A 15200-nucleotide genomic window follows, 5' to 3' on the forward strand; every position below is an offset into this window, starting at 1 on the left:
CACCCCATAACTCAGATTATCAAACGGTAATGCGAGAAACATATTCACATGGATTGTTACAGTAAAGTAGTCCAGGCCTCCATTCTGTTCAGGTCCGAGTTCAGGGTGTCAAAGAGCAAAATCCACTTTAATTCTTCTTTGCTTAGCATTGATGTGATGTCACTGCCTCTGCTTGGTGGGTTGATTACTCTAATCCCTTGCCAGCAAAGGTCAATCGCAGTTAGATGTTTGTTTAGAAAATATTCAACCAGAGGTGCATTAGTGTCCTTACTTTTTGGCTGTATGGACAATTTATACTAGGTCACAGGGACAGAATATCCCATAAATTACATTAGTCGTATTGTAATTAGAGAACTTCTTAAATCAATTTTTTTATTTAAGGGCCAGTTGTATCAATATCAGGAATACCGATTACCTAATTGCGATTTTCTGCAAGTATCACAATTAGGAAATTGCTATACCTAATGTATGAAACTCATTTAGGGATTCCATGTGTGTCTCAGATCGACCTACCTCATGAATATTAATAAGGTAGGTCCCAATTCATTAGGAATCAATCTCATCACAGGCATGGTGGCCTGCTGAGGTCAGCAGACCACCATGTTTGTGATTGCTTTTAAATAAAGCAGTCTTTTTTTTACTTTTTTTAATGCAACCCGTTTTCCGTAACAGAGAACAGGATTTGTTTTAAAAGAACAGTTTTTTTTTCTTTTCTTTTTTAAGAATATGCAGTGGTCCCGTGGGCCACTGCTTTCTCTCAGACAAACGTTATTTTTCACATTCACAAATGGAAAGAGGTCCTTGTGAATGCATTACCACTATACTTTGATAGTTGGTAAACTACTAATGTTGTGCGACCAGAATTCAGTTGCAAAACGTTAATACATACTATTTCGTTTCCATATTTGGAAGTGACGGACGGCCCTTTCAAAAACCGAATTGGTATTTGGTCATAAACCAAAACTGTGTTTTAGTAACATGCTACCGAATTGCAGTTTGGGTTTGATACATACCAAATGCTGTATTATGGACGCAAATGGGCTAGTTCTGCTAATCGGCCCGTTTGCGACTGGAAAAATACTTGATAAAGGTGGCCCCTACCTCGAAAGAAAGACAAGACACAGTGGACCCTCCCACACCTCCTGCTGCAGCTGCAGGCAACATCAGCATTGATGCCCCCAAAGCTGCTCATTACAGTACACATTAGGTATTCATATTACATTCAACCGGTATGATTGTAGGCTTGCGGTGTAGGTATGTCTGTCTAAAATGCATTTCCGCCCTCGTAGCTTCAGTGTGCGCAGTCTAGGCCATATGATGGCCTTCCCATTAGTGTCGATAGTTTCACCTCCCCACTGCTTGATCTATCATAACTAACTCTGTTCATGTTTTTCTTCTACAATGTACTACCAGTGTCATGTTGGAATGGTATCTCGCTCTTAAGGTCTACCAACATCTGTTTCCATGCAAACAAATCGTCATCCAATCTTTCATTGTGTGTCACATGCTTCATTCTAACTTCCTCTGCTACCACCCACTCAGACATATCTTTTATCCATTCAGTGTACTTGGGAGGGTGTACACTCATCTAGTTGATGGCAATTCAGATTTTTTACTGTACCAAGCCCAACATTCGAAATTTACAGCTAAGATTGTTTTTGAATGGCATTGGGACCAGTCCCAGTAGTTCTGTGTGTGGGTCACAGGGGATGTTAATGTTAATGTTAATGTTATGGGGTGCTTATAAAGCGCAAACAATCATCCCAAAGGGATATCACGGCGCTATGGTTGCAGACAAAATTGCGTAGGTAATGCGGGGAAATGCCAAGTGGTTACGTTTATTAATCGGGTTTGGGGAAGAGGAACGTTTTTAGCTGTTTCCTGAATGATAAGTAGTTAGTTGTGAGTCTGAGATGTACAGGTAAATCGTTCCATCTGTTGGCCGCCAGGTGAGAGAAGGCTCGCCCTCCCATCTTTGCGGTTTTGACGCGTGTGGTTCTGGCTCTAGCAGTGGATTGAGAGCGTAGATTTCTGGATGGGAGGTAGAGTGTGACTTTGTTTTTTAGGATGCACGGGCCTGAATTGTGTAGTGTTTTATGTGTTGTACAAAGTAGCTTAAATAGAGCTCTTTGTCGAATCGGCAGCCAATGCAAGTCCCTCATGCAGCTCTTGGCTGAGTCAAATTTTCTTTTATTACATATCGCTTTAGCTGCGGCATTTTGTACAGTTTGTAATTTGGTAAAGAGATAGTCATTCATTCCTACAAACAGAGAGTTTCCGTAGTCTAACCTACTCATTAGTAGGGATTGTGCCAGAATCTTTCTGCAATCCAATGGTATCCATGGAAAGACTCTCCTCAGCATTTTTAACATGGCAAAGCCTTTACCACATGTTGTGGATACGTGGGTTTTCATGCTTAAGGCTGTGTCCAAAGACACCCCTAGATTCTTGGCAGTTGGAGTCGGGTCTGGGGGGGTGCCTAATGTTGTAGGCCACCAGCTGTTGTCCCATAGCTGGGGATGTCTGCCAAATAGCATTATTTCAGATTTGTCAGCGTTGAGTTTCAGACAGTGACTATGCATCCAGGTTGCTACATCAGTAAGGCAGTTGAGTAGTCTGCCTTTGGGGTCATTCTCCTCATCCAAGGAAATCATCAGCTGGGTGTCGTCTGCATATGAGCAGATCTCGACACCCCATTTTCGCCCTAATTTGGCCAGTGAGGACACAAATATGTTGAACAAGGTCGGGCTTAACGAGGCCCCTTGTGGGACCCCATATTTGATGTTCCGAGGAGGGGAATGAAAGTCACCTATCTGTACTGATTGCGTCCTATCTTGGATGAAGGACTGTAGCCAACTTAAAGCTTTTTCCCGGATTCCCTTTGCTGCTAGGATTTCTAGTAGATGATTGTGGGGTACAGTGTCGAAGGCCGCCGAGAGGTCCAAAAGTATCAGGGCCACTGTTTTCCCCTGATCTACCATGGTCCTAATGTTGTCTGTTACAGCTAGGAGGGTTGTCTCCGTACTATTGTTTGTTCGAAACCCTGTTTGGGATATATCCAATAAATCATTGGTTTCTAAGAAGTGGGACAACTGTCTGTTGACCAGTTTTTCAAGTACTTTAGATAAGTAGGGGAGTTGGGAAATAGGTCGGTAATTAGCAGGATTGTTTACATCTGTGCCCACTTTTTTTAATAGAGGGGTCACTATGGCGTTCTTCCAGATTTTGGGGAATTCGGCGAGATTTAAGGAGGAGTTCAAAGCTTTTGTGACTGTCGGGCATATTATCGGGGTCAGTTGTGCGAAAATGAAATGAGGACAAGGGTCTGATGGGGAGCCTGATTTTGGCTCCATCCTGTCACTTTATTTAAACATTGCACAACTTCTGCCCGGTAGGATACTATTGGAAGGCAGTTTCACACCATATTATTAAACCCTACAGCTGGAGCTCCACATCGCGGACACCGGTCAGATCGTATAGGGTTGATATGGAGGGTCTTGGGCGAAGGATATATAGGTATATTGGATCAGCTTAAAACGTGCATTAGAACTCACAGTGGGCCCCCCTATTCTGTACTTTTTCCAGTCTTGTGTATTAAGAACCTCACCTAGCAGTCCCACCCATTGCTCATGCGCTCTGGGTACTATTGTTGGCAGATCCTCCCAGAGTGCATGATGTAAGTGCAATATCAATCTATGACCACCAGAAAATTCCAGCAGGCTGGTCAATGAATGTTCTAGAGGGCCGTGGCTCTTCAGAAACGCACGGCCATATTTGCCGAGCTGCAGGTGACATCTTGGCATATTATAGGCATTGTCCCACCCCTAGCATAAAGGAATCCACCCACCCCACTCCATCCCATTGTACCCTACACCAATCTACCCCTCACTAATCTACCCCGCCCAATCTACAACACTCCAATCTAACCCTATCTACCCCACTATACCCCACTCCATCCTACCCCACTGCAATCTACCCCACCCCACTCTACCCCACTCCAAATCTATCCCACTCCGCTCCAACAATCCCTCTTCAATCTACCCCACTCCAATATACCACACTCCATTCCAGTCGACCAAACTCTAATCCACCCAATCTACCCTACTCCACTCCACCCTAATCTACCCCACTCCACTCCACTCCTCTCTTTCATAATCTATCTCACTCCACTCCAATCTATCAACTCCACTCCACTCCAATCTACCTTGCTTCACTCTCCTCAATCTACCCCACTCCAGTCTACCAAACCCACCCAATCTTCCCCACTCCACTCTACCACACTCCAGTCCTCTCTACTCAATTTACCCCACTCCACTTCACTCAAATCTACCCCACTCCAATCAACCCCGACCCACTCCACCCCACACTGCCCTACTCCAATCTACCACATGCCAAACTCCCCTAATCTACCCCCACTCCATTCTATTCTACCCTACTATTATCCACCCAGTCTATCTCCACTCTAATCTACCCCACTCCACTCCAATTCACTCCAATCCAGCCCACTCCACTCCAATCTACTCTATTATATTCCACTCCACTGTACCCGATATATCCCACTCCACTTTACCCCAATCTTCCCCAATCTACCCTACTCCTAGCTACGCCACTGTACTCCACTTCAGTACACCCCACTCCACCCCAGTCTACCCAACTCCACCTCAATATACCCCAATTCAATTGACCTCACTCCAATCTACCCTACTCCCCACTCCCATCTACCCCACTCCACTCTACCCTACTCCAATCCACCCCACTCCAGGCTACCACAATCTACCCCATTCCAATTTACCCTAATCTACCCCTCTCCTTTCTAACCCACTCCACTCTATGCCAATCTATCCCACTCCACTCTACCCAAATCTTCGTCATTCTACTCTACCCCTCTGCAATCTACCCCACTCCATGCCACTAACTTTTAGTCATGCTGAAGAGCAGCCACAATGGTGTACAACATGGCTAAAGCACCTTGTCAAAGCCAGTAGCTCTCGCATAAACGCAACCCATTGGCTTTGCCAATGCTTATTTTATATAGGCAGAGTAGGAAAGTCCCAGCCCTTCTCCACAATGTGTACCAATGACCTGGCATACACCTGGTGTAGGCACATTCCCAATCCTGTTCACGCATCCATTTAGTGTTCCCAAGAGGTCTGATCACAAAAGACCTAGGGGCATATTTATCATACTATCACGCAGCACAATGCAGCTAGTTACCTTGCTGTGCTGTACTGCATTAAAGGGAATGGGCAGGAATGTGCTGTATTTAACATCATATGGCACTTTTCTGTCCTTTCCCTGCACTGGTGCATTTTTGGCTGCCTAGCGCCGACGCAGGCAACTTTGGACCATCGTGCAAGGGCTTGCATTGTTCTGAGAGGCATTTTCGTCTTTCTATGTGTGCTGCATAATGCAGCACACATAGAAAATAAAGACATCTCTCCTTGTTACGCCTACCCTGGGAAGGCGTAGCATTTCGACGCATTCCTGGGTCTATCACTAATGGTAAATCTGGGAATGCGCCAAAATCCATGAATGGATAAATAGGAACATCCACGCTCCACCCATGGAACACCTTCCTGGGGCTGAGTAATACAAGGCAAAGATTTGCACTGCCTCGCATTACTCCAGATTTACCAATCAATGCTGGTCCATGTGGGCTGTGGATTCGCTCACTTGCATGTGCCTTTCCCCCTACATTGCATTGTCATCCTTGATGGTTCTCCCCAACAGCTTCACGTATTGCTCCCTAAGCCCATTTGCTTCTCCCACTCCTTTTCCTTGTTGCTTCTTCTCACCTTGCTCACACGACCCCATTGTTGCATCCATCCTCATTCAACCCAAAAAATGCTGTTATTGGTTTTTTCCTTTTGTTTTACCGATCCAACTTGGTACTCATACCTACAAAATAAAGTAGGTGGCTACATCATAGGTTTTTTTCTTTTAATTCTTTTTTAGCCATGTAGCACAGCTCCAGGGATGCTGTGCAACATCACTAAAAACCATTGGCAAAGTCAAGAGTTTCCAAAGACGAGACCTATTGGCTTTGTCATTGCTTGTTAAAGTATGCCGCTATGAAGAGATCATTAAAATCTTTGGAAGATACCAACTTGATTACTCTTGGTAAAGTGAGGTAAAACATGCTTTGCAATATTATATTGTTTGCCATTCAGCAAGTGACTAGGTTCTGTTTTTTATCTATATCAGACCAAATGTAGTTCATTTGTGTCTGTTTCTTTTAAAGTGAATGTTTATCCATTTGTCCCAAACTAATGTCTTAATGACAGTACATTTTATGGCAAGACCGGAGGCTCCTCTTATGCTTTCTTATCTTGCTTTAATTAAAATAGCAGCCAAGATAAGTAAAAACCTACAGTTTCCAGGGGCCCAGAGAAACAACTGGCCAATGGGAACACATAAAAAACGAAACCTTATAACCAATCAGAACATATCAGCTTAGATAACGTCACTACTGACTGCGGAGCTTCCTCTTTTATTGCTGCTCGCAGTCAGATAAGTGACTTATCTTCGTTGCTCTTATTGTTATAGGCTTTTCTACCTGTTGGTAGTGTTTTATACTGTATATTTGCAAATTTTTACACTTTTATTACTGCTTGCTACTTAGCGCTTTGTTTTTCGGCGTTTTACCACTGCCGCTTTGACTCGCTCTGTGTCCCCCCCCCCTGCGGGTGCGGTTTCGGTTGGTTTCTTCCGTTGCGCAGTTCCTCTGGTCTGTGCCTTTCCCTCACGGAGCGCGTTCGTCCTCTGCCTTTGCCCGCTTACCGACGCTTGTGTAGGCTTGTGGGACCCTTCGCTCGCCTCGTCCAGAGCGTTCTGTTCATTTTTCCTCCCGTGTTCAGCAGCACTCTCAGCCCCTTCCTTACGGCCGCTTCACGGAGCTCCTGTGAGCTCGGGGGTTTGTTGCACGCCCCTAAAGGGAGTGTCCTCTTTGTATTCCTCCCCTCTGCGATACAGTTAATCCCTTGCTACCTCTCTTTTCCCTTCACATACAAGGCAATGGAGATTGATAGTTCTCCCGACCCAGACCGGCTCCATGAGGAAGGCGAGGCCTTCAGGCATGATTTAAACAAGTTTATAAATTCTTCTGTAGAGAATGCAGTGGAGGTGTCCATGAAGCGCCTGTCTAAAGGCATGGAAAATTGTATGTTGAGTCTCTTGTCCAAGGCACTGGCCCAGTCTGCAGGGGATAGCAGAAAACAGAAAGGTGTTTTCCTCTGCTCCCTTACATGCTTCTAATTCTGCGTCACTTTTGAATAGCGAGGTTTCCTCGCGCTTGATTGAGGGCCAAGTGCCTCCCAGGCCTCCTTCCAAGGAGGAGTTGTTAGGTTTGGAGGGCAAACGAAAATCTTAGACGAAGCATGCAGAGGTACCCAAAAAATTGGTTATTTCCACCATTATGGACACAGATGACGACATGGATGATGCAGATTACCTTTTTGACCTTTTTGATGTGTCAGACCCCCCTCCCCTCCTTCCCAAAAATCCAAGTCAGATTCCTTTACTTTTGAGCCGGTCATAGATTCGGAAGGTGTACCTATGTTTGATCCTTCCACCATTCGCCACCCTAATGCCACCGAATGGTTCCCTGCACCTCATGTTAGCGAGTATATCTCGGCCAGACTCCGCCTTCCCTTGGATTCTTCTGTCAGGTCGAGGTTGAAGTCCGAGTGTTGTGGAAATATGGATTTTTCTGGTCAGTTATGTCCCCTATCTTGGACCCCAACGGTTCTATGTGCATGTTACAAGTACATGTATGTTCCCTCCAGTTCCAGTTATGAAGACGCAAATACATGTGCGTCCACCGTTAACATGTCCTCTGTTGATCCGCCATGAATGGGCCGGATATTCCATTCCTAAGTACGAAAGGCCACCGCCTTTATATGGTTCACTTATGCCATTTTACAGTCCAGGCAAGTAGGCCCTGATTCCGCCATCAAGCTTTTCCTGCCTTCTGCCTCTGAAAGCTCCAGTCTGAGCCTGCATCTGTGACCATGAACTTTGTCTCACTCCCTGCGCGGCTAACGATGCCTGATCCAGCCCGTCGCCTGCCAAGAACTGTATTTCACCTTCAAAATTATCTCCTCCGTCCCTATCCAATGCATTCCTGTCTAGTAGTTTAAGTAAACATTCTTCCAGCTACCGAGCAAAAGGCCCGGCTTCTCTGTCTTTATGCAAGTAATTCATAGCCCTGTTACCATGGAATATTCCTACCCCCCTCGCATTTAGTGTAGATACTTAGACGCTTGTACACGCACTCACAGTCAGTATAGAATAGATTTTGTTCGAGAGACCTTTCTTTTTGGATAACACAGTTCTTTAAACATAGGATATTAGATATGATTTGGGATTAGGTTGACATAACCCCAGACTTTTGTCTCCACATGTAGAGCTAAATGTCAAGTCCCTTTCTCCCTCTAGTTGCACGTCTATCACACGTCATGCGACTGCGCACGCATCTCTGCCAAATATTTCTGCTGACATTGCAGGATTCTCCAGGTATCCACCCACACATGACAAATTACCCATTATCATCAAGTGGACGCCCACATGGACGCCCACCTTCACGCCTACTTACACGCCCACATGCTCTTATCTCATTCTCTCTTGCTCTCTTGCTTACGTACAATTGAGAAATGTATATATACTGTACTCTGTGAATAATGTTTTGAGAATATTGAGAATACTTTTGAGCCCCTTTCCAGATCCAATTTTGGTGATGGAAATATTCTCCCTTTGACTCGAGTTATTGGAATAAATCCCTTTATGAACCTGATACCACAGACTCAGCCTCTTGCTTTATGCATGATCTTATTTATATTTTAAAAGTCTGACAGCGTAATATTTTATTTACCACATAATGGCGCCCGAACAGTTTAATCTCTTTCCCCACACGCCGGAGATGAAGGTCCAGTTTTGCCCCCTTCCATAGCCGTGATGGACTTCAAGCGCGCACGTCGCGGGTCTTCCCGCCAACTCCCTCAGGCCAATGAAGGGGACAGACTGCGACCAGGCATCCATACGAGGCGGTGAGGAACGCAGATTGTCCTACCCAGAGCCCACCTGCGAGAGAGCTGTGTCCGAGGTATACAGAGGCCCACCAAGTGTCCAGAGTGTCCGAAGTTTTCGAGTCGAGTCCAGTTCGGTTCAAGTTCAGTTCAGTTTCCGAGGCCTTCCGTTTCCGAGCTACCCGGTGAGTACCATTACCGGGGAGGCGTTCTGACGTGCACATAGGTTGTGCCGGTCAAGACGGGTTTGGGTACACAAATCCGGTCTGCACTGTTTCAGCAGTGTATCTGTACTGTTTAGCAGTATATCTAGTATATCAAGTATATAAATTCAGAATAATTCAGTTAATGCCGAGTATTATGTTTAAGTGATTAAGTTTTCCTTAGATCGTCATCATCATCGTTGCTCAGTTAAATGTTAAATGTTAAATGTTTTAAATACGTCCTGCATATTGTGGTGTGAATGAATGTTCATTATCGTGTTTATTGTATTAAGTTTGTTCAAGATCAAGTATCAGATCAGTTCTCAATATGCCGCTCTTTTCGAAATTAAGACAGATCACAACTAGAAAAGGGGTACTCGAAGAAGCTGTTCCCATTCCACCTAGGGACACTCCAGGGTACTTTATGTATCATAAGCATGGCCTAGATGCCGTATTATTTCTTGATTTATGGGTGAACTACACCAAGGATTTACCAGAAAGTCAGAGGTGGCCCGCAGTTGGGACATGGGATGCAGATTGCATCATGAGAGTAGAAGAAGAATTATGGAAAAAGATAGCCGGACAGTAACAGAAAGACGTCATTGATTTATGGCGAAAAGAATCGTATAGACGTAGGGAAAAAGCACGTAGACAGGAAGAGAAGAGTAAGGAGAATTCAAATAAAGTTCGAGAAAATATGTTAGTTGAGGAAGGTATCCGAGTAAAAGCAGAACAAGTAGATGGACAACGAAACACTCTTATGAAAGAGTAATTTTTGAAAAGTTTAGCTTGAAAAAAAAAAAAAAAAAAAAAAAAAAAAGAATTGTGGGTATTTCGAATTTGCAAATTGTTCAAGAATACAGGTTTGTGTTCTTGGTGGTCCAGTGAGCCAATGTGCTGGGTCAAGTCGGTGAGATTATGACCCCCTGAGTGCAAATTGTATGTAAAAATAATTTTTCAATTGGGCGAATTATTGCAGTTTTTATGGAATTGAGTAGTCTTTTTGTCTTTGACAGCTTCAGAGTGAGGAGAAGGTGGGGGCTGTGTAGAGCAGTATGTGATACAGAAATCGGAGACAGATTCTGACCTTGTAGCCAGTGTAGGTGGGGGCCGGTGAGAGGAGCAGAACAGAGGCACTGCTTAGAAAGCTTCTCTGACATCGCATCTGTGTAATGCCTGCAGCCGGAACAACGAAAAAAAGTTGGCTGGCAGCCCAGGCTCAGGCCGCGCTGAGGGGCTATTTTTAACTTCTCTGATAAGACAGGGCAGCTGAGAAATGTAAGTCGAGAAAGATTCCCTTGTTCTATTCTGTGCAAAACAAGTGCCCCGAGGAAATGTCTATGGAGAAGATTTGTTTTATTTTTTAGCAATTGTTATATTGCTTCTGGCCAGAAAGTAAAATGTTGCTCTTGCTTGGAATTTTAAGGGCTATGTGCCTATATAAAAACGATTTTCAAATTCAGACATTTTTGAATTGTGGCCACAAGCTGCCACCAGTTGCATTGGATAAATGATCCAGTGGTTAACAGTCTGTGAGGAGAGATGAGAGGTGCGTCTTCGTCTGGGACATTAGGGTACATTGTGTTGACGAAGATGCATAGCTCATTTTTATAAAAGAAAACAAACAGGTTCGTGTGTTCTTCGTTTTTGATTATTATTGCTGATTCCGTTTTTATAAAAGAAAACAAACAGGTTCGTGTGTTCTTCGTTTTTGATTATTATTGCTGATCCTGTGTGTCAGACTTGACACGGTGGTTTTAAATGGGGGTGTATAGGGCAGGTAAATGAATTATTGATTATAAGCCTGACAAATTAAGCAGGCCAGAATGTTCGCCTCTGAGCTGTAGGTACTGTAATTGCGCATCACTGCTCATTTATATATGTTAGTGCAACTGTCTATGCTTTCTGTGCTTGGTATACTGATGGCTTGGCATATGTATTTTATAGATGTTTTGTTTTTGTGTTGTATTGACCAGTCTGTTTAGCGTTTAATACCAAGTTCTCCTGTGCAAGTACAGAGATAGTCGTGACGACGGCGATCTTTGCACAGCGCTTGGCTGGAACTTGTTCACAATTACTAAATTTCACAGACGTGATATTACCTTTATCATGCTGTCAAAATAGCAGACAACACGTTATCAGTGTATGTCTAATTGGTGTTGGAGATGAATGAAATAAAAGGAAAAATTATGCAAGACTAAAATATTTTTCACATGACTGCCTTTCTCTTATAGACAGGCAGCCTCGGTCATATGTTTCCAGATTGGACATTAAGGAACAATTATGATCTGTGCACTCGCATCTTAACTCTTGAAAGGCCTGTTTTAAATAAGGACTGCCACCACAGAGTGACAAATGAGGCTCGGTATTTAGGGTAATGAGAAAATATCTGACAGGATTTCCTTTTTAATGTTTGCTTTAGTAAGCTCATTCTTGTAAGTGGTGGCCCCAAAAGTTGACTCGTTTTTAAATTAGGCTCTTTATTGTATAGGTGGAAATTATTGCAAAATGACTGATTTCTTTAGCAGGTAAATTATTAATTATCAACATTAACAACTGTTCTTAAGCTTGGTTTTCCGAATATTTAGGTAATTTAGCATTCCTATTAGGGCCTACTAGCATTAATATTGACTTCAGGTTGGTGTAGGTTCATGTAATAGGGACATTTGCATATGAGATGTCATTTGGCCAGCTTATGAGCTAACACAATGAGGTTTGTACATTAATTTGAAGGATTTCTCGCCGTTTCAAATACGCTGTGTATCTCCTATAATTTTGCTTACGCCCAGTAGCTACACACAGGGATTAATAGTGTTGACAAGACACAGGGTTTGATAGTGTTTGACAGCAGTGAAATCTGTTTCAGATTTCCTCCTGTCAAAAAGGGGGGGAAGGAGGAGAATATTGGCTTTCTGCTGGCCCCTGAGGAGGTTCGCTTCCCGCTAGCCCCTTAAGAAATTAAGCCCCTTAGAAATTAGCCCCCTTAGAAATTAAGCCAAGGAAATAGGTATGGTGTTTTCCCCTTTTTCTCATGTTTTATTGTGATCTTTCAGGGGAATTAGTCCAAGCCCCTAATACAGCTTCTACTAAAGTCCTCCCTTGGACACAAGAACACACTGTGGCATTTGAAGAATTAAAGAGAGCTTTATGTCAAGCACCAGTTTTAGCAAACCCTGATTACAACAAATCGTTTATGTTTTTGTGACAGAGCGGGATGGAACAGCACTATCTGTCCTGACACAAGATCATGCAGGAAAACACGAGCCCTGTGCTTATTTTTCTAGTACATTAGACCCAGTAGCACAGGCTTTGCCTGCATGCCTAAAATCAGTTGCAGCAACGGCCTTAGCCATAAGACAAAGTGACTTGATAGTGCTGGGCCACCCTCTGACAGTACAAGTACCACACGCAGTAGAGGTTCTCTTGAACCGGACACAAACACAACACCTGACTGTAGCTAGACTGACAGGCTATGAGCAAACGTTATTTCAACCACACATAGAGATCAGACGATGCAACATACTGAATCCTGCTACCCTTTTGCCCTCCAGTACAGAAAGCGTTTCACCACACGACTGTGTTGAAGTAATACATACCGTGACTAAACCAAGACAAGACTTGACAGACGTTGCACTCCCAGACCCCGACCTAACACTATAAGTTGACGGCTCATGCATGAGGACAGGGGCGGGAGAATTAGTGGCAGCATATGCAGTGACTACTGATACTGTAATAATAGAGACTAAAAGAATAGACATATTGTCAGCACAAGCAGCAGAGCTCATCGCCCTGACACAAGCGTGCATAAGAGCTAAGCACCTGAGAGTAAACATTTACACCGATTCTCTGGCGAGAAAGAGGTTTCTTGACCTCTCATGGGGTCAAGATACAGCATGGCCCCATATTCAAGCCCTACTGGAAGCAATACATTTACCAACAGCCATAGCTATCCTAAAATGTAAAGCACATACTAGAGCCACAGATACCATTTCCCAAGGCAATGATCTGGCAGACCGAACAGCTAAACAGACAGCTCAGACCCCACTAGACATGACAAAGTTACAGGTTCAATAAGTGTCCAAAGCCATGACAGTTAGGGATCCTTCCAAGGATGTACAAGACATACAGACACATGCTACGATGGACGAATTAAAGAAATGGTCGGAACAAGGAGGGGTACTGACTGATCAGGGTTTCTTTCTGATTCAATGGTACAAATAATCATAAATACCGCACATAGTCCTGCACACTTAGGAGAGAAAGCAATGATAGATAGCTTACAGAATATATGGTTCAACAAGCACCTGCGTGCAGCAGCTAAACAAAAAGTTCGTACCTGTATGATCTGTTGTCAGTTTAACCCAGGTAAAAGCATTCCCGTAGAACAGGGTGGATTCCATCCACCTGACCACCCTTTTGAAGTGCTCCAAATGGATTATATCCAAATAAACAGATGTAGAGGTTACAAATATGTCCTGGTACTAATGAAGCAGGTGTCCCTTCTGTTAGGGTATACCTGGAAATTCCATTGTGTGCGACATCCTGAAGCAGCAGGCCTTGTAGAAAGACATAGGTATAGATTGGATGGTAGCCCTGCCGGTTGCCCTCTTTTACATGCGAATGGTAGCTCATTCTAGAACAGGCTTATCTCCCTATGAAGTGGTCTTTGGTAGACCACCAAATATGTGGGGCACTCCAATGCCTAAAAGATTACTGATGTTGATAGTAACATGCTGACAGATTACCTGGCTTCCTTGATGTCTGCACTACTCTCTTGTTATTCGCAGGTTGCTGCCGCCTTCCCTGACAACACCCAGGTCAAAGAATACTCCATCGCTCCTGGATGGAAGGCGCCAAAGTCAGTGCTCTGGACCACGGGGACGGCCGTTAAAGTCAAAGTGCACCTTCACCACTCTTTTACAAAGGAAAAAGACTTTGAACTTGGATTTTGGATTTTGAACAACATTTTCTAGAGGAGAATGCCCAGAAGTTTCCACAAAGCTAAACTTTGATCTAAGAGGTCAGAACCCGTTTGATCAATTAAGTCCACTAGGTGGTGAAGCGGTTGAACATGTATTCTGGCTTGCATAAGATCTTGGACAATAACATTGATAAAAAAAAAAAAGAGCAAGATGTGCATCACGATAATATGTATCAGCTTAATACTACATGCTATTTTTCCTCCTATTGCCTCACTTTTACACTCCTCCACTAATGATACCATAAAGCACACATTTAGTGATCTGCCATCCTATGAGCTATCATATCGACTTGCCTTACGCAACAATACCTTTATTCAGATGCTGCACCATTCATATCAGACTAGCAATGCTACAGACTGCTGGGTCTGTGGCCGACTCCCCCCCTATCAGAACTATAAGGGAGTTTTGCCCCTCTTTCTCTATCCGTTCACACACAATGGCTCCTGTGGAGCATGGTTTAGTTTGATTAATTCCCTAGATTCGAATTCCGCAGTTTATCAAGACAACTGGGTATGGGGAAACCTGAATTTAGTTTTTGCTTAAAGTCTGCTACCCTAACAAGGAGGGACTTCCCAAAAGAACAGGAACTGATCTAAGAAATGAAGTATATGGATTAGGTAATTTTACACTTAACCTCATGATCCTGAACGTTGAATCTGAAGCTACACCAATCTTGCCCGCCATGTCCGTATTCCCAGTAAAAGGGGAATTATGTATAAGAAAGAATGGCTCCATACACATGGGCCATAGTAAATGCACCACTGTAATAAAATTCAGTGATCAAGGCAAGTCTACATTTAGAGCTTCTCGTCATTCCTACTTTATATGAGGCCAGACCGCATATATACGCCTACCTCTAGATTGGGATGGTACCTGTTACATAGCATTCCTCCTACCACCTGTTTTCCTAGCTCCTCCTGATTATCATAGAAATACTCATTTAGTACACAATAGACAGCAGAGAGATCTCCCAATTGTCGATTACACTGAAA

Source organism: Triturus cristatus, chromosome 6 (genome assembly GCF_964204655.1).
Source record: "Triturus cristatus chromosome 6, aTriCri1.1, whole genome shotgun sequence".
Taxonomy (NCBI): Eukaryota; Metazoa; Chordata; class Amphibia; order Caudata; family Salamandridae; genus Triturus; species Triturus cristatus.